This window comes from Lontra canadensis, unplaced genomic scaffold (genome assembly GCF_010015895.1).
Source record: "Lontra canadensis isolate GAN:19392208 unplaced genomic scaffold, GSC_riverotter_1.0 scaffold34, whole genome shotgun sequence".
Lineage (NCBI taxonomy): Eukaryota > Metazoa > Chordata > Mammalia > Carnivora > Mustelidae > Lontra > Lontra canadensis.
In genome coordinates this window covers 16,829,435-16,850,160 of record NW_022631028.1, presented here as the reverse complement: position 1 = coordinate 16,850,160, position 20,726 = coordinate 16,829,435, and the positions used below count along the sequence as shown (strand labels likewise).

The following is a 20,726-nucleotide window of genomic DNA, read 5'->3' as shown; positions in this document are numbered from 1 at the left end:
TATTACTATTAATGCCTATTTTATTCATTAGAAGTTGAGAAACATCTAAGCAGCTAGCTTGAATATTTTTTTTTACACTTGGTAATGATAAGCTTTGTTATTTGACTTCTTCCCATCTGGCTCGCTTCAACAAAATGATAAAGAAAAGAGTATAACAAATTTAATTACGTGAGCCATGTTTCTAAGACTGATACTGTACTAATGAGGACACATTCAGGCTCACAGTCCTAAATTTGCTCAAGAGTTGGTTACAGAATAAGCCTTTTATTCTAAACTTCCTGAAATGGTTCCAATGATTGTGAGCAGAAACATCTCTTAAAAGCTTAAAATAATACATCAAATGGCAGCAAGAGAAACAGTGCTCATGCCTGACATTTACCGCTACTTATTATGTGACAGGCACTATGGATTATTTCATCTAATCTTCACAACATTCCTGATGAAGTGTGTACTGTTCTTATTCCCACTATACAGATGAATGAAGTCCAGAAGTTACTCTCCAGGTGGTGTGAGTTGCGTGGTATTACGTGATCCCAACCTCTTCACCAGAATGGATAGCAGTTGGGTGAATACCTGATGAAAGCAGGACTGATGAAACTATTCCTCCTGGGAGACATGAGCTAATTAGTGACTGCAGTTGGCTGGAACCTCCTGTAACCTACAAAGAAAGGTTCTCACTACGAGAAAAGAAGAAAGCAGAGATGGAAGACAATACAGATAGAGGAGACAAAGATGTTCCTTTGGTGACAAACACCTTTGCCATACCTGTTTCCAGCACCACCTCATGATTCAGATCTGTGTATTTTCTAATAGAGTCCCTGTTGTGGCTTAAGCTATCTAGGGAGGATTTCCCTAGCTCCCACTTAAACATATTCTTTAGTGCTGGCTTTAATTCATCGGAGAACTTAATAGGAATGCCTTAATCAGGAACCATAATGTGTCCCATGAATCACCATCATTGACAGCAGAGAAGAAAGGAACAGGCTAGTCACAGCAACAACTGAAAAGTGAGTATGTTACCAGGATTTTTTTCCCCCACAGTGTATCTCACATCCAAACCATTACTCAGCATTCACTCTGCACCATTTTTATTTTTTTTAAGATTTTATTTATTTATTTGACAGACAGAGATCACAAGTAGGCAGAGAGGCAGGCAGAGAGTGAGAGGAGGAAGCAGGTCCCCGCTGAGCAGAGAGCCCAATGTGGGGCTCGATCCCAGGACCCCAGGATCATGACCTGAGCCAAAGGCAGAGACTTTAACCCACTGAGCCACCCAGGCACCCCCACTCTGCACCATTTTTTTTTAAAGATTTTATTTATTTATTTATTTGACAGACAGAAATCACAAGTAGGCAGAGAGGCAGGCAGAGAGAGAGAGGGGGAAGCAGGCTCCCCGCTGAGCAGAGAGACTGATGCGGGGGCTCGATCCCAGGACCCTGGGATCATGACCCGAGCTGAAGGCAGAGGCTTTAACCCACTGAGCCACCCAGGCATCAGCACAGCACTGTTAATAGTAGCACCTTAAAATCTGATACTCAAGCCACTATGCTGTTTAAACATTTTTTCCAAAATCTAACCCCAAAAGAGGCTTTATTGCCTTTCACTCACACACATATTTGAGTTCTTGCCACACATGACCACTCTGTTAGTTTTGCTCTCAATCCATGTTATTGTTTTCCTCGATAGCACCTATCACAATTTTAATTGTGTAAAATTTATTTTTCATTTGTCTCCATGCTAGACTTTTAATTCCATGTGGGCAGACTAAATATGTCTAAAATAATAGCTGCTATACAGGGGACTCTTGGGAAATTTTTAATCAATTAATTAATCCTCTTTCCCTCCTTCTCCCCATTTACAGAAGCTCAGAGAATCTAAGAACCTTGCCAGTGCTCATGTAGCTAGGACATGAAAAAGAGATGTTGATACCCAGCTCTTCCTAACTCTAAAGTACATACTTTCACTATACTTTCACTCTCCCCTGAGTAATGCCCATGTGTCTTCTTTAATTACATGAAATCCCACTTTTCAATGGCCATAATATTTTAGTACCCTTTTAGGGATGTTGAACTTAACATATTTTTGGCAATGAAAGTTGCATTGTAAAACAGTCACATTTTTTCACATCCAACATAAAATTCCATTATGTTACTGCCTAAAGATATAGAGCAAGAATTAGATATGGTACAAACCACCTTTACTGCACAGGTTATCTTTGAAGCATTGCTTTAAATCCTTTTTAAATGGAGAAATAGTTAAATACATATGAAGAGCAGTTTCTAAACAGTACAAAGCAAGGCCAACAGGTAAAAATGAATGGAAATATGTAGAGAGACCAATAATGAATAAGAAAAATAAAAATCTTGAAGAAAATGAAAATGGAAACACAGCATCCCAAAATTTATGGGATGTGGTCAAAGTAGTTCTTAGATGGATATTTATAGCAATAAATGCTTAGATCAAAAAAACAAAGATCTCAAAAAAACCTATGTACACCTGAAGGAATTAGAAAAAGAATGAACTAAGCCCAAAGTTAACAGAACAAAGAAAACAACAAATATCAGAGCAAAAATAAATAAAATAGAAACCGGAAGAACATAGAAATTCAATGAATCCAGCTGGTATTTTGAAAAGATAAGCAAAACTGACAAACTTTTAGCTTGATTAGGAAAAAAAAAAGAGTAAGACTCAGAATCACAAGTCAAAGAGCAGATAATACAATGAATGATACCATTCAAACAGCAAAGATCTAAGAGACTTGGAAAAATTATATGCCAACAATAAATTTAGAAGACAGATAAATTCATAGACATATACAAGATACCAAAAGTGAATCATGAAAAATAAAATAAAATGTGGAGAGACCAATAATGAGTAAGGAGATTTTTTTCTTTTCAAAGATTTTATTTATTTGACAGACAGAGATCACAAGTAGGCAGAGCAGCAGGCAGAGAGAGAGGGGGAAGCAGGCTCCCTGCTGAGCAGAGAGCCCGATGTGGGGCTCGATCCCAGGACCCCGGGATCATGACCTGAGCCGAAGGCAGAGGCTTAACCCACTGAGCCACCCAGGAGCCCCGAGTAAGGAGATTTAATCAGTAATCAAAAACTGCCCAAAAAGAAAAGCTCAGATTCAGATTGTTTCACTGATAAATTCTACCAAACATTTAAAGAAGAGTTGATGCTGATCTATTTCAAACTCTTCTAAAAATCTGAAGAGGAGGGAATACTCCCAAACTCATTCTACAAGGCCAGCATTACCCTGACACTGTATATGGACATTACAAGAAAAGGAAACTACAGTCCAGTATCCTAGATGTTTTGCTAAAAAGTAAGCATTCAGGGGCACCTGGGTGGCTCAGTAGGTTTAACACCTGACTCTTGGTTTCGGCTCAGTTCCTGATCCTCAGATCATAGGATCAAGCCCGAATCGGGCTCTGCCCTCAGCAGAAGTCTGCTTGGGTATTTTTCCCTCTGCCCCTTCTCCCACTAATGCTCATGCTCTCGCTCTCTCTCTAAAGTAAATAAATAAATCTTTAAAAAGTAAGCATGCAAAACAACAATAATTACAAAGGGCTGGAAAGGGCGTAGGATTCTGCTTTATGGCCTCTATACTCTGACCCCAAGCATCACACAGTGACTGGCACATATATTTGAAAAGTATTTTCGGAATGAATCATCAGCCTCCTCTCAACCTTGTCGCCACTGCTCTATGCATGTACTTTCTTCTCTCAGTCTCGTCACTCATATTTAAAGCATCCCTTTCCCACAGCCTCATAAACCTCTGTGCATGGCGTTTCTATCACCTATGAACACCTTCTCCCTTTCCTCACCCATTAAATTTGATTTTTACCAATCTATCAAAGACCAATGCAAATTTCAGCATAGTAAACCAAGTCTGACTTCCCTAGTCCATAAAAGTCTTCGAAGACCTGTACTTCTTTGGGACATATTTATGTGCTATGCATTCAAATTACCTGAAGAACATTTTTAAAATTTAGGTGCCCAGGAGGACCCATTTTAAAACTAGTGAATCAGAATGTAATTTGCAGATCTGTATCTTTTAAAGCCGCCCACTGATCTACAAATCAGCCCTAGGAGACCCTTCTTCTGTATCACATAAACTTTTCTTATAGAGGATACCTGCTTGTGCTGGTTTGTAAACACTCTATTGTGTCAAGGGTAAATGCTGAGAGGACCAAGCTGTATTATAATCATCTGTTACAGCCCCCACAATCTTCTGTATGGTACCAGGCATAGAAGCATCACTGGATTTATGGAATATGAGTTAACTTGGGCTAAAATTACACATTATGCTGCATGATCCATATAGTTTTAATCTTCATCCCAAACCCCATGCCTGTAACAGGACTTAGAATACAGTAAGTACACAATAAATACTTGATAAATTAAGATGAATTAAACAGGCACAGTTTTGCTACCCATGCGGATTTACAAATGGTCAAATAATCCCACTTTATGTTCCTGAATCTCTTTCATCCCCATATCTCAAGTCATAACCTGTTTATACTACCAGCAGGGATAAAAAATTGGATAGTAAAAATATGGACTATTTGAGTTGAAAGAACATCTTCAATCAATTCAATTCCCCTACTCAGGCATGAGAAGAAAGGAAACCCTGGTATTTGTGACAACATGGAAGGAACTTGAGGGCTATCTCTTAAGTGAGATAAGTCAGACAGAAAAATACAAATGCTGCAGGTTATCACTTATACCTGGAATCTAAAACAGCCAAACTCATAAAAACAGAGTGGAATAGTGGTTACTAGAGGCTGAGAGAATTACGGAGATGTGGGTTAGAGGTACAAACCTGTGGGGTGCCTGGGTGGATCAGTCAGTTAAGCGTCTGCCTTTGGCTCAGGCTATGATCCCAGGGACCCGGGATAGGGTCCCACATTGGGCTCCTTGCTCAGCAGGGAGCCTGCTTCTCTCTCTCCCTCTGCCTACTGCTCCCCCTGCTTGTCCTCCCTCTCTCCCAAATAAATAAAATCATTTAAAAAAATAAAAATAAATATATAAAAATAAAAGCTAAAATAAAGGTAAAAACTTGCAATAAATAGGTAAATAAGTACTGGAGATCTAATGCACAGCATAGCAACCATAGTCAACAATGCTATATTATATATTTCAAAGTAGCTACAAGAATAGAGTTTGTTTTCTCCCCGTTGCCCCAAAAAAGGTACTTATGTGATATGACATGGTGATAATCATATTGAAATATATAAATCTATCAAATCAACATGTTACATTCCTTAAACTTACATAATTTTATGTCAACTATATATAAAAAAAAAAACTAGTTCAACTCCTTTATGTAATATGGTACAAATTAATATTCTAAAAGGCTAAGTGACTTGTCCAAGGTCACAGGTTCAATTACAAGGGGACCTGGTATTCAAAACTAAAGATATGCAATCATACAATGCTGGGTATTCTTGCTTTCCCAGGAAACAGTTCAGTATTTCTCCCTAATTGTCCGACATGGTCAACCCATAGCTGTTCTCAAAGAGAAGACAAATGCTTACACAACTTGTTTGCTCTTTGGGTGAGCTTTACTAACTTAACAAGAAAGCTAATCCATTCAGTTGTCCTCATCTCCTTTCACTGTGGCCCATCTCCACCTTAAGCGCCTTACTCAATAATTCTTTGAATTACAAGGAGAAACACTCTTCACGTTGACACCCCGTAATAGCCAAAGAACTAGATGATTGAATTACCCTCTCTACAATAAATTTTTGCTTCTGCTACTGGTACAATCTTACTAATTTCCTGAATTTCTGGATGCCTAGAGACTCTACTGAAATACATAGCAAAATGGATGTTACCCTTATAATTTATCTGTAGATTTATTTTTCTGTAGATTTATTTCAGAAAGGACTGATGTGTGCAATTTCCCCAGGGTTCCAATGAGTTTTTGACTTTTGGCAATATGGTGCTTCTAGTGTAGTTGATTAACAAAAGAAATAAATGGAACTTTGAAGTTCAATTTGTACCACAAGCTTTTTAACTTTGTATTTTAAGTTAATTTTAGACTTCAGATAAGTTGTGAAATACAGCGCCATCTCCACCTATTCCTTATCCAACTTCTAAGAATTTACAGTTGTCCAATTATATGTAGTACAATTCAGACACATGGTATTGGTACGCTACTATAAAATAGAACTTCCATCACTTTTTCCAATATTGTCCTTTATCTACACAAGAATCCCACATTCTATTTAGTTTCTACTTCTCCTTAGGCTCCCATAATTGGTAACAGTTTCTGAATCTTTCTTTGTCTTTTGTGATTTTGGTGCTTCCAAAGAGTTATGATCAATTGTTTCTCTGAAAATCCCTCAGATTGGGTTTCACTGATGTTTTCTCATGATCGTACTGAGCTTATACATCCCACATACCACATAATATTACTGTCCTTCTCTGCATCATATCAAGAGACTTAAGATGCTGGTATCTTTTAATGGATGTTTAATCACTTTGTTAAATTGATGTCTTGCTATTCTCTCCTCCATAAAGTTTTTATACTTCCCTCTGCAGTTGCTAATCACCTTGAGGAAAGATACTTTATAGAAGTCCCACACTCAAATGTCCCCTCACTGATTTTAGCAACCAACAGTAGGTGTTATCTCTTGTGATGTTTGTGTCATGCTGATTTTCTATTTCTTTTTCATCTATATAATTAAAATTTTGCCATAAAGGAAAAGCTATTCTTTCTCCTCTATTTATACCTTTCATCAATTATTCATAAAAGTATATACTCATAAATATTGATTCTATGGATTATGATTCAGTATTATCATAGTTTTCTACTCAAACTCTTCCAGCTTCAGCCAGCGACAACTCCTTCAGCTTCTCCTGTGTGCTTCTAAAAAGCCCCATGTTCCTCTGAGCATTTCCTTACTTTTTGACACCACATAATGTTACAAGCTTGTCTTGTATTTTTCTCTACCTCAACCCTAGAATAAATGCTCTCCAAGGAGCCCTTGCTCTTTTTTTGTAAAGAATGATACTTAGAAGCCAAGGTCTGGGCACCAGTTGTGTCCATTGTTACTGGGGTGATACTGCATCTAGGCCTTCCCAAAGGCAGAACTAGGCAGTTCATGTATGGGAACTAACCAACACATTCACACACATCTACACTTCTCCATCCATCTGTAAATATAATCAAAATCAGGAGTTCATAATAATACTTCATATTCCAATTTCAATATGCACATAAAGTAGTTTCAGAACTGCCAACCAATCCCCCGTTAAGAAACACATTTACTAACTAGACGGCAGCATTTACGTGACATTATTTTTGTCCTTATCTTCACAGTATCCAGTCAAGATATTGTTTTCAAACTGATTTGTGTTAGTTGTTTTTATTTCCATCCTATTCACATAATTCATTTGTAATACAGATAGGTGCATATGCTAGTGGTGTATTCCATTTTGGTGTCCTCCTACAGATGGTTTTTAAGGATACAAACTCACAATGAGTAGTAAATAGTCGTAGAGGTCTAATGCAGAGTATAGTGATATAAACAATATTGTATCATTATCAAATCTGCAAAGAAACCAACTCTTAATTATTCCAGACACTAAAAGGAAATGATAATTATGCAACTGGATAGAGTTGCTAGTTTTTGCTACAATAACAATCATAATATATAAATGAATCAAATTAACATTTTGTACACCTTAAATTTACACAATGTTATACATTAAATATATTTCCATTCTTAAAAAGTCCTTTCCTACACTATGATTAAAAAGGAATTCACCTACATTTTCTTCTAGTACTTGCATGGTTTCATATTTGACATTTAGGTTCCTCATCTATTTGTAGTTTATTCTTGTATATGGTGTGAGATGGGACTGTGTCTGTTTTCTAAAGAGCTACCCAGTTGTTCCAGCACCATTTGCCAAAAGATCTATCTTTATGTTCCTGATTTAAGATGCCATCTTTGTCATATCCTAAGTTTCCATATGTATTTGGGTCTAATTCTGGAGTTTCTGTTCTATTACATTCGTCTGTTTATCCATTCATGTGCTAGTAACACACTGTCTTAATTATCGAGAACACAGAGAATGTTTCCATCTCTCCTGGTGCTTACTCCCCCTGCATAGTTGTTCTTTTCAGTGTTTTCCTTCCCATAAGTGCATGTTATTTTTTTTCATGGGAGCTTTAGTAGCAACTTGGCCAACTCCTTAAAAGAATTAGGTGGCGTTTTTATTGGGATTGCTTTGGTATCCATGACTTTGGATAGTATATTTAAAATATTCTAAGACACCATGAGTGTGAGCCCTCAAACATAATCTGTAAAGAAAAAATGACAAAATGGCACAAACCACTTAAAAATAACTTCTTGGGATGCCTCGGTGGCTCAATTGGTTAAGTATCTGCTTTTGGTTCAGGTCATGATCCTGAGGTCCTGGAATCAAGTCCCACATTGGGCTCCTTGCTCAGTGGGGAACCTGCTTCTTCCTCTGCCTGTTGCTCCCCCTGTTTAAGTGCTCGCTCACTTACTCTCTCTCACAAAATAAATAAAATCTTTATTAAAAAATAAATAAAAATAAAAATAAACTTTGACAATAGAATTGAAAATTGTGTGCTCAGTATGGTAAGGCAGAAGAACTTCAAAAAAATCCAGTGCCCCTTAGGGGACCCACTCCAGAGGTTAACTTCTTTTTAATGTATATGTACTGCCAATATCATTGAGACTTATGATTCTTCTTCCTCAGAATTGTCTTTTGAACTGGTCCCCTATTTCTTGGCCCACTGTCATTGCCCTAATTCAGCTACTTGGCTTTTCTCTCTTACACTTTGACAGCAAAATCCAATGATCTGAGACTAATAATACACTATATGTTAACTAACTTGAATTTAAAGAAAGCCAAAAAAAAAAAAAAAAAAAAGAAGAAGAAGAAGAAGAAAAAAAGAAAGAAAAGGAAACAACTTAAAGACCTTGCCATTCAAATAGCAGACTTTCTGGGATGCTGCTCTGGCTCCCCTATGTGCTCCATGCTTATGTATACTGCAGCACTGATCAACATTGTTGATGAATTCCTAGATGTCAAGCACATACAGAACTCACTCAGTCCTTTTAATTTTATTTAAATTCATTTAATTAATATATAGTGTTATAGTACATTATTAGTTTCAGAGGTAGAGTTTAATGATTCATCAATTGCATGTAACACCCAGTGTTCATTACAGCACCTGCCCTCCTTAATGCCCATCACCCAGTTACCCTATCCCCTCATCTCCCCTCCAGCAACCCTCTTTGTTTCCTATAGTTAAGAGTCTCTTATAGTTTGTCTCCCTCTCCAATTTCATCTTATTTTATTTTTCCCTCTCTTACCCTATGATCCTTTGTTTTGTTTCTTAAATTCCACATATGAGTGAAACCATGCTAATTTTCTTTCTTCGACCTATTCTGCTTAGAATAATACCCTCTAGTTCTATCCACAGTATTGCAAAAGGTAAGAGTTCATCTTTTGATGGCTGAGTAATATTCCATTGTGTACATATACCACATCTTCTTTATCCATTCATCTGTTGATGGACATCTGGGCTCTTGCCAAAGTTTGGCTATTGTGGATACTACTGCTATAAACATTGGGTGCAGGTATCCCTTAGTATCACAACATTTGTATTGTGGAAAACCCAAAGACTCCACCACAAAACTGCTAGATCTCATCAACATGGAAGGATATAAAAATCAATGCACATAAATCAGTTGCATTTCTACACATAACAACGAGACAGGGAAAAAAAAAAGAAATTAAGGAATCAATCCCATTCATAGTTGTACCCAAAACCACAAGATGCTGAGAAATAAACCTAACCAAAGAGGCAATGGATTTGTACTCAGACAACTATAGAACACTTATGAAAGAAATTAAGGAAGAGACAAAGAGATGGAAAAACATTCCATGCTCACGGATTGGAAGAACAAATATTGTTAAAATGTCTATAGCACCCAGAACAATCTACACATTCAATGCAATGCCTATCAAAATATCATCAACATTCTTCACAGAGCTGGAACAAATAATCTTTAAATTTTTTGGAACCAGAAAAGACCCTGAATAGCCAGAAGAATGCTGAAAAAGAAAACCAAAGTTGGTGGCATCACAATTCAAGACTTCAAGCTCTATTACAAAGCTGTGATCATTAAAACGTTAAGGTACTGGCTTGAAAGAAGACACACAGATCAATGGAACAGAACAGAAAACCCAGATATGGACGCCCAACTCTAGGGTCAACTAGTCACCCAGTCTTAAACACGGGACCCAGCACATAGCACAGTCCCCACAGCTCTGACCAAGGGGACTATCATGGACGATAATAAGAGATTAACATAAAACGACCTTGTCCACAGATATGTCACTAAAGAGAAGTAGAAAATATATTTAGACTTTAAAAGTATCTTAAGGACAATAAACCAGAATTTCCCTTGCATGTGTAGGGCAAGAACAGCAACACAGTGCTGTGCTTATTGCTTGAAGCCCTAGTGGAAATGATAACAGATGGCAGTCCGAGAATACAGTTTATCAATTCCTATCTTGCTCACATTTTCTTTAATACAAAGAACAAGGCCTCTACTAATCTCTATTTTGTGTTACTGCAAATAGCAAAAAGACAGCCCATTCTCAAGATACTTGACAACAAATGTTGGAAATTTGTCATAATATATATGTTTTATTATATATAACATATATATAATATGTAGGCTTTAAAATATATATAATTGTATTAGATAATATACTATGTATAGGGTGTATATTATATATCTTATATATATACTAATATATAGTGTAGAACACCATAATATATATTGATATACAATTTTAAGTATTATCTGATTATATATAATATATATGATGTGCATAGTACATATTATCAGCATAAATATACTAATCTATGGGGAACACACTTTGAATGACATTTCTCAGAGCTGTGCAGAGAACATACTGCCCATCCATACATGTTGACTATAACAAAAAATACAGGCTGTTTTGAGTGGAAAAAATAAAAACAATGTTAAAACAGTAATGTTACCAACTGTGTGAGAGAAGGGGAGTATTTTTTATCTGCTTTTATCTACATAAAAACTTCTCTGCAAGGGGGAGCCTAGGTGGCTCAATTGGTTAAGAGTCTGCCTTCAGCTCAGGTCCTGATCCCAGGATCCTGGGATTGAGCCCCCCATCAGGCTCCCTGCACATCGGGCTCCCTGCACATGGGCAGCCTGTTTCTCCTTCCCCACCACTTGTGCTCTCTCTTCTCTCCCTCTCTCAATAAATAAATCTTTTTTTTTTTTAATTTCTATAAGGACATCAAAAAACCTTAATTTGGGGGTAAAGAAAAAGAGACAGAGGGGGACATGTTGCTGTTTGACATGTCATAATCTTTTAAAAATCATGTGAATATAGTATTTGTTCAAAATAAATACAAACAAACACATATGAATAGGCAGATTCGTGGTTCAGGTTAGAGTGTGGAGGACTCACTGCACATCTTTGCAGAGGTGAGACTCTAATGGTGACTGTCCCACCAACAGATCCTCAGCAAGTGCCTAAAAAAAGTCACATGGAAAGAGTTTGGCTCAACCAAGTCGAAACTCTTAGTCAACAGGGATTAAAAACACTGCCAGTAAGCAAGACGAGTAAGCTCTAGATGGCTACTGAACATATCGTACCTACAGCCACCAACACTATGACACACTACAAAATTTGTTAAGAGGATTAGTGGTCATGTTAAGTGTTCTTACAACTGTTAATAATCGGTTTTTTACTTATTTGTTTTTAAAGATTTTATTTATTTTGGAAAGAAAGAAAGCACATGAGAGGTGAGGGGCCGAGGGAGTAGGAGAAAAAATCTGAAGCAGACTCCACACTGAAAGCAGAGCCCCATGTGGGGCTTGATCCCACAACCACAGCATCATGACCAGAGCTGACACCAAGAGTCAGACACTCAACTGACTGAGTCACCCAGGTGCTTTAGAAATAATATCTTTATACTAACAAACAAATGGCCTGGCTAGTTCCGGACTTCTATTTATGGACCAAGACCAAAAAAAGGTTAGCAGTTCAATCCCAGGGAAGTCTTCAGTTTGAGAGAAAAATAAGAAGAAATCTGATCATGTAATGCATAGAGTAACCCAGGCCCAAAATATGCTAAAAATCAATTCAAGTTTAAAGAAATAATACAGTTTATTAATTTTAAGAGTCATGAAATTCATGAACTTTCCAATGTACTCATATAAGCCAAGAGCTGACAATATGGCTGGTTGAGCCGCTTTCAGAGTCACTGCAAAACTCGGCAATTTTCAACTTTAATGTTTGTGGGCCCTGCTCCTGGGCTTGCAGGGAAGCTATACTTTTACCAAGGTCAGAGTGACTTCAGCCAACTTCAAAGCATGGGCTCTGTTTCTGCCCTGAGCACACGGGTTCCATCTGCTGCATTAGCAAATAACCTAAAAGAAATATTTCAAATTAAAAATAAGAGGAAAAATCTCCGAGTTCCATTCTCATACCTCCAACATTTGCAATCTTGCACATACTAGAAGCGTAAGATGAAGTCTGTTACATTCCGAAATGTCCTTTGTCAGGATGATGTGTAATTCCCGATGTCACAAAAAGCACATACAACCCTGTATAAAACATTCCTTCTCTGGAGAACCCTCTTCTTTGCAAAGATTGTGTACCCAGGGCAGCTCTCTATACTTAAGCTCAAATAAAACTCTCATCCTTTCATTTTTAAGGTTTTATTTATGCATTTATTTGAGAGAGAGAGAGAGAGCGGAAACCGGGGGTGGTAATGGGTGGCAGAGAGGGAGGGAGAATCAATCTCAGACTCCACCCTAAACCTAACACAAGGCTTGATGTCAGGACTGTGAGATCAGGACCTGAGCTGAAACCAGGAGTCAGATGCTTAACTGACTGAGCCACCCAGGTGCCCCTCATTTTTTTTTTTTAAGAAATTCTAAAAAGTTTGCTCCTTTATTGATGACAACTGCTAAAGAGCATTTTTCAGAGTGCCAGTTTCTTAAATATCTGATGATTATCAATACGCAACTCACCAAACGTCATTATTGGTGGTAGAAGACACATGCTATTTGTGACATAGCAGACTCATGTTAATTGCATGAAGGTTTATAACTCAGCTTTCACCCCTTTCCTTCCCCAGTCTCCACTTTATTGTACTTTGCTACAGAAAATCTATGCATTTTTGTTTGTTTGTTTCTAGTTGATCGTATTAGCAGAGATCTGGAAATAAACATACTTCTAGACTCGAGGCTCATTTATACTCTCGAAAGCAGGAACTATAAGGTGTATGTTAAAGTGTAACCCGGGGCGGGGGAAGAGGCGGGTGCCTGGGTGGCTCAGTGTGTTAAGCCTCTGCCTTCGGCTCAGGTCATGATCTCAGGGTCCTGGAATCGAGCCCCGCATCGGCCTCTCTGCTCAGCAGGTAGCCTGCTTCCCCCTCTCTCTCTACCTGCCTCTCTGCCTACTTTTGATATCTCTCTCTCTCTCTCTCTCTCTCTCTGTCAAATAAATAAATAAATAAAATCTTTTTAAAAAATAAATAAAAAATAAAGTGTAACCCAGGGTATTCAGTGTTGAAGGGGAAGTCTACATGTCTCCCCTACACTCTGGTATGTAAAATCTAGGAAATTCAGAGTTCCCAGTGTGCAGCATGGGGAGTGCTAAGGGATCGGTTCTGGACCATCTGCAGGAACAAAGAGTAAAAATGTGGACAGGTTTCTGACCTAAGCTGCTCTAGAAAATTTGCCTTCTGTCCCTTCAGTTTTGTCGGTTTTTAGGATAGTGGAAGAGCCAGCTACTGGAAAGAAACCTGCGAAAGTGCTCTTAGAAAATCCTTGTAGATCCTTCTTCTTCTGAATCAAGGAACAAACCAGAGCATTCATTCCTTGATTCCTATGGAATATGGAGTGTTGTGCAGCAACAGTGTATGATAGGATATCTGTCATATTTTAACTTGTAACAGTCTACTCAAAGATCTCAGCAACATCATGAGCTGGAGGGATAGTACTTGCTATTCAAGGGAATTTCACTATCAAGTCACAGAACTTTACTATAATACTGAACAATCATCCCTTGATCTGATTGTAAGCACCTATGTCTTTTAATTCCAGGAATTATGAAACCATGTGTACTTTGCACCCAGGTTTTTTTTTTCCTGAAATGTGAGGAAATATCTGAGCTATATACGTACGTAGGTCTAGATACAAGTTTTTTCCTAAAGGATTTTTGCATACCACCTGAGGTTTTTTTTTTTTTTTTTTTTTTTTTTTTTTTTTTTTTGGTCAGCTCACTGCATGCAGGTGAGCAGGTAAGTACATGCACGCAAGGAAAGAGAAATAAAGGAAATTATTTACTTCTAATATACTTTGAAGTGCTTTAATTACACTGATCTTGAATGTATTGAACAAAGAAAGTCAAAGATAACCTAAGCCCCAAACCTACTATATATAAATCAGAGCCAATGATCTCTAATAAGGCATAAAAACGTACATACCAGTTCGTTTTTTTCTGAGCATCTGTTTAAACATAGCAGTGTGCTACCTGCTATGGGGTACCCAACACTAAATTAATGGGCTCTTTTCACTCCAGTGGCTCCCATTGGGCGGGAGAGGGAGTGGTACACCTGCCTAAGCATGTCTGAATCAAAGCATAATGGAATGTGCTCTCGTATCTGAAGATCCTATGGAATCAATCCAAATATATTTCCATAAGGCCATGTCCAAAGTCATTCACATGAAATTTGGGGTTTTCCATTTTAGACACAACAAGTATGACCAGAGCCCCAACTGGATTTGACTTTGGAGGTAAAGCACCTGTTCCTCTTTCAAACTTTACTGTCTCAGGGAATGGCACCCATCACCTAATCATCTGAACTCCAAAAGTAACAATCATCCTTTTTTTTTCAACTCTTACTTCCAATCCTTAAGCCAGCCCTCAGCACTGCCCTCCAAAATATATATCCCAAATTAATCCTTCTCTCCTTAGCTCACATATTACCACTGTGACACAAGTTACCATTTTTTTTTTTTTTTTAACCAGAATTACTACAATACCTTCCTTATTGGTTTCAGGCTTCCATCCTTTTCCTTTTCCCTCTATAATCTCCACCCAGCAGTCAAAGCAACTTTTTAAAAACCTGAGTTGGCCACCTAGTTTTATAAGTAAAGTTTTATTAGAACACAGACATTTAAGTATTGTCTATGGTTGCTTCATGGTACAGCAGCAGAAATGAGTAGTTTTAACAGAGACAGGATGGGCTGCAAAGCCTAAAATACTCACAATCCAGCTCTTAACAGAGCTTATTAACCCTTTTTTAAAAAACATAGATCAGACCATCTCCCCCTCCAAAAGAGTTCAATAGTCCTTCCTCTTTATACTAGGAAGAAAACTGAAATTTTTGCTTTAGTCCACAAAACCCCACATACTCATAATACAACTACATTAAATAAATGGGAGTATGTCACACTGGTTCATCCACTTTGTTATCTTTTCTACACCAAGGGTGCTACATACAAACGGTGAGGCATGTACATCTAAAAACTCATTATTAAGGTATTAGGGGAATTGTTGAGATGAGGTAGACATAACATAGGCATTAGTGTGACACAGACTAGGCTTTAATTCCCAGCTTCAATAAAGGCTCACTGAATTCCATTTTCCATTTGCCAGTAGGAAAAATGCAATTTATCTCAGTGTGCTAGAGAGGACTGAATGAGATTATTCATGTGAACACACTGTCACACTGATTTTTACAAATTTTGGTCATGTTCTTCCTGGTCCAAACACTCTTCAGTTTTTAACCTGTCCTCACACAGGTCCTTGATATTAAAATTCCAACTGTTGCAGTAACAAAATACAAGAAAACAAAGTACATTTTCAATGTTTAATGTCTCACACGTAAATTTCTATTTTCCTTTTCTTTTGTTTCTTTAGCTCACTGAACCATTTTCTTCCCCTAGAATTTACATCCTTTATGGAAATCAAATACTCCTCTTGGCCAACCAGACTAGATATAGTTATAAGCTAATATTTTTACTTCAAGAATTGTTTGTTTGTTTGTTTGTTTGTTTTTAAAGTAAAGCCTGGCAGATGCAGTAAGAAGCAAACAGAGTCTTCACTATTGCTCTGGATCCAAGCAAATGCCTTTTAATGACATCAATTTACCTTATGATGCATGGAAACAGGAATATTTCTGCAACACCCCATCTAGGGAGGCTCATTAACTTAGCTCATCCTGAGCTCTTAGTCAAGAAATAACGTAGTCTGGTAGGAAACACTTCAAGTTTGTGAACTTGGTTCTGATTGTTTTAAGACAGAATTCTAGAAAAGCAAAGACAGTCCGCTGTCTTTGGCTTACCCCCATAGAGTTACATGGTCCCATCACTTCATAAGCAGCAGACCTTGAGATAGGATTTAAATGCAAGTAGTTTATTTGGGACAGAATCCTATAACACACCAGGAGGGGATGGAGAATGAGAAAGGGAAACAAAAACAGTCAACAAAAGGCAATATGCTATCGGATGTAACTGGAACTTATTATTACCGCCAGGAGCCAGGCTACCTCAAAGTTATCCCCCTGAGGCATGAAGGAACTGCATATTTACAGACTCCAGTAAATCACTGCCTGATGGCTGTTCTCTGGGGGCAGTAATTCTCTGACACCCTAAGCCAAGTGTACTCAAACCATCACAGAAGCTCACAGGCAAAGAGAAGCAGAAGCTAACAACTGGAAATCTGGCTCATATAAATGTTAATGAGAAGAACCAATGGGCTGTAAGAGGGACATAGAATCTTTCACACAGGTAGTCTAAGTCACCAGACCCTGTGGGGTCCATGAAATTACCCATTTGAATGTTGAGGTCAAGGCTCAGAAAGAGATGGGGACAATATCAAGACTAGGAATATTGATTCACTCATCAAACATTAGTTGATGACTTACTACAGAAGAGAGGACCTAGTCCATAAATAAAACATGTAGAATCCTTACTTTGCTTTCCTGCCCCATGCCCTCCTGCATGCCCCACCCTCAGCAAGCCAGGTTTGTTCACAGGCACATGCATCCTTACAGATACTGGTTGCTAACTTTCTCCACTAAAAAGACTTCTTTTCCTATTAGGCTGACCTCAGTAAACTGTATTCCTGTAAAATTTTATAAAGATCTCTACTATAGCTTATCGAGATGTAATTCACCCTTTCATGTCTGCCTGCCACTACCTGGATCTTGGCTCCAAGGGAGCACAGAGACTCTAAAAACCCAGTGCAGATAAATGTTCAAAAAAACTTTAATTGAACAGAAGGAAAGTACAAGAAAAGAAACAAATCAAATCAGAATAATGGCATTGTAAACAGAATGGTAGAACCTATTTATAGACATGGAAATATGTTCACAGAATATTTCCTTAAATATACACATAAACTAAGAAAAAGTATGGGCAGGTAATATACAACCACATTTTAACACCGAACTTTGTCTTTGGTTTATTAATATTTTCTAATTTTACTTCCATGAAAGCATATAAGCTATATAATTTAAAACTTAGAAAGATCTTTAAGGCTCACTGATGGCCTATCAGGTTCAGACCAGTTATAGCTTTCAGATTTCAAGGCCAGAGAGTGGAGCCAGTGACAGACTCATCAAACAGGATCCAAACACAATAGGACTTGGAAATTGAGGTAGCTCCTAACTCTGATAGGGACCTTCATCTTTGACCTAGTTCTCAGAATGGGACCATGTGGGACTATCTAGGGGCTGGCATATGAGGCTGGGGATATAGTAAATAAAAGGTCAGATGGGGCCAAGGCGGGGTTGGTGATGAGAGTATCCACTGCTTCCTGAGCCCTAGTGTCCTGGCTTCGTCCTCAGCCCCTGCTTTCCAAACTGAGTTATTGATTGTCTATAGAGCATCAAAGCAACAAGCCTTGGGAGATGAAATAACCAACATCTGAGGGATCCATTTCTCTTTATCTTAAAATCCTAGAACAAGTTAGATTTTTTTAGTGATCACCTTCTTCCAACTCCTCATTTTATAGATGGGAGCATCAAACATCAAACAGGACCGTTTTCAATAGGAAGTCACTATTTCAATAAACATGCCAGCTCGGATAGACTAGGGGTAGCTACTAGAAGTGCTATTTGAGGATTCTGAGGTCAAAGTCAGACTCAGTTATAGAAGATTTGTGGTTGCTTAGTAATGTCTGCCATGGCAATGGCTAAGAGATGGCCCACATGCCATTTTCTCCTTAAACCCTTTGCAGCAGCAGGATGATCTGGCAATCATGGCAGAAGGCACTCATTGAAGGAAAGTGACATGGCACCAAAGGTAAGTTTTCTAATTTTGTAATATAAGAAAACCTATATGTTGAAAGATGAAATGACTTTGTCTAAATTAACTACAATGATAAGCAATAGATGACAGATTCAAATACCAATCTGTCTGACCCCAAACCCATGTTCTTGACCCCTATGCTATAGGTTCTTCATTGGTTGTCCTTGTCCACCACCCACTCATGCTACCCACTCCGCTCTAACAGCACTCCTAAGACAGCCTCAAGATTCATCTGCTTCTGATTTCAATACCCAGAGGTGTTTGTCTCAGACACAAAAACATGATGTCCCAAGTCAATCTTCTCTTTCAGGTCCAAAGTTTGCCATTTTCTGAACCTTTACCACTGAATCTTTTTTACATGTCATTTGGCTCCAGCTCTTCCTTTCAACTTGCTTGATTTATTCAAATGTGGGAGAATGACTCACAAGCTACATGAAGACAAACCCAGCTGTGTGCCAGAGATAATTATTTCAGAGTAATTAAAATGATCTGTGGGCTGCCAAATTATACACCAAAATGTGATTCCACACTTTCTCCCTTATCTGCCTTGTTCTTCCTCTGTCTGTCAAAAGAAACTGCTTGCTAGGGTAGGGGCTCCTCAGCCCTAATACACTAATCATTGCTGCTCAGCAGCCTTATTAGACGGTCATCTTCACAGGGAGACTTCACAGCTTCAGAGAAAAACTCTGGTCTAAAATCAGGGAACCCCAAAATGATCACTTATGCCACTTGCTGGAGGTGAGCTCCCCAGAAAGGCATCCCAGGCATCTAGAACCAACCAGAACATCACACAGCAATAGGAGCGGTGGGGAATAAGGAAGGAGACAGAAGAGATGGGGAGGAAGGAAGGAGCTGGGTCTCAGTAGAGCTTCTCCTCCCTAATCCTCTGTACCCACTGCATACCTCCTGTTTTAGCCCCTCAATATCACTGTATCAAGTTCCCCTCCAACCTAGGTCAGGTCCCCTCAAGTAGAGACTCAGAAGGAGATTCTGTACACATGTTTTATTGTAAGAGCGCTCTCAGGAAAACCTACAGGGGCATGAGGGAGTTTGGGTAGGGTAAGGGAAAAGCTAGGCAAAAATATACTTTCAGGAAAGATCTCAGTCTGGTCCCATAAATTGTATCACAGAATTTGAGCTATTCAAAGGAACAGTGTGAGGGCTGTGATATGCCTTCATCAGTGAGTCACTGCTCAGGGCCACTCCTGTGAGTGAGTGATGAGGGGGAGGTTGGGGGGTGGAAAGGCATGCACCTCCTGGCTTAGCACTCACAGCAGCCAACAACCTGAGCAAAGAAGTCAAGTATGAGCCATTTGAAGCCAACACCCATAACACCTGGGAGAGGGGTGTCCTGGTGAGATAAGGGACTTCTAGGTGGGGCACTCACAGCACCTGCTCCACTCTCTTATAGTATTTCACGGTGTTGGAGAGAATGTTCAACCTGCCAATGATATTAAATTGGCAGTCCTGAAATGGGTTTATGGTCCCGAAAATACTGACTTCAGGGATTATATAATCCCAGGGAAATTGTTTGCAAAATGTCCATATACATGAAATTGACAGGGCACAAAGAACATAGGTCTCATCATATTCTCTGTAGTGTATATGAACTCCTGGGTTCTGAAGTTCACCTGTGAATTTCCTGAGAGGAGACTGTATCGCTAATTCAGCCTCTTCCATGAAGCCTCCCTGATTCTTCCCTTTTCATCTGGTGCTTACCTCAGAGGCATAGTTGGGGACCTGGGAAGGGGACAAGGCTACTACTTTACATCTTCCTAAGATAGTAACTGTTCATTTGAAAATAGGGAGGATAATAATTAAATCTAAAGTTTACTGAACACTTACTATGTGTCAGTTATTTTTCTATATCCATTACTCATTTAGTTTTCAATACTATTCCTCTGAGTAGGAACTATCATCTTATTTTCTCATATCAAAGATTGTAACGCTGAGAAATTAAGTCACTTGCCCCACCTCTCAGAGTTAGGAAGTAGTGGAGTCAGAATTCAGATCCAGGCAGTCTGACTCCAGAACAGCAAGGATGTCGGAGGGAGCTATGCAAAATATGTGGCTGAACCATCACATTCTAAACCCTGAAATAGGAAAGAAGTTACATGAAGTCAGAGGCTTCTTAACGCTCTGGTCTCCCCATTAACAATGGCCAAGTCTCCTAAGACACAGTAAGTACTCCAGAAGCACTGGTTATATAAGTGAATAAATATCTATATATTAACATGCCTTCATATGTATATATGAAGCTATATGTACATGTGTACATATAATATGTATGTTAAAATTATAATATTCTATAAGTGAATAAATATTTAACTATTTAAGTTAAATGAGATA

General features: G+C 38.4%; 1 long non-coding RNA gene across 1 annotated transcript in view; it reads right to left on the bottom strand.

Annotated features, from left to right (window-relative positions):
• LOC116873618 overlaps positions 1-20,460 on the bottom strand; it is a 42,813-nt gene extending 22,353 nt beyond the window's left edge. The window contains exon 1 of the long non-coding RNA XR_004383862.1: positions 20,352-20,460. This is a non-coding gene — a long non-coding RNA (uncharacterized LOC116873618). The remainder of the gene's footprint in view (positions 1-20,351) is intronic.
• Between the last annotated feature and the right edge of the window lie 266 nt (positions 20,461-20,726).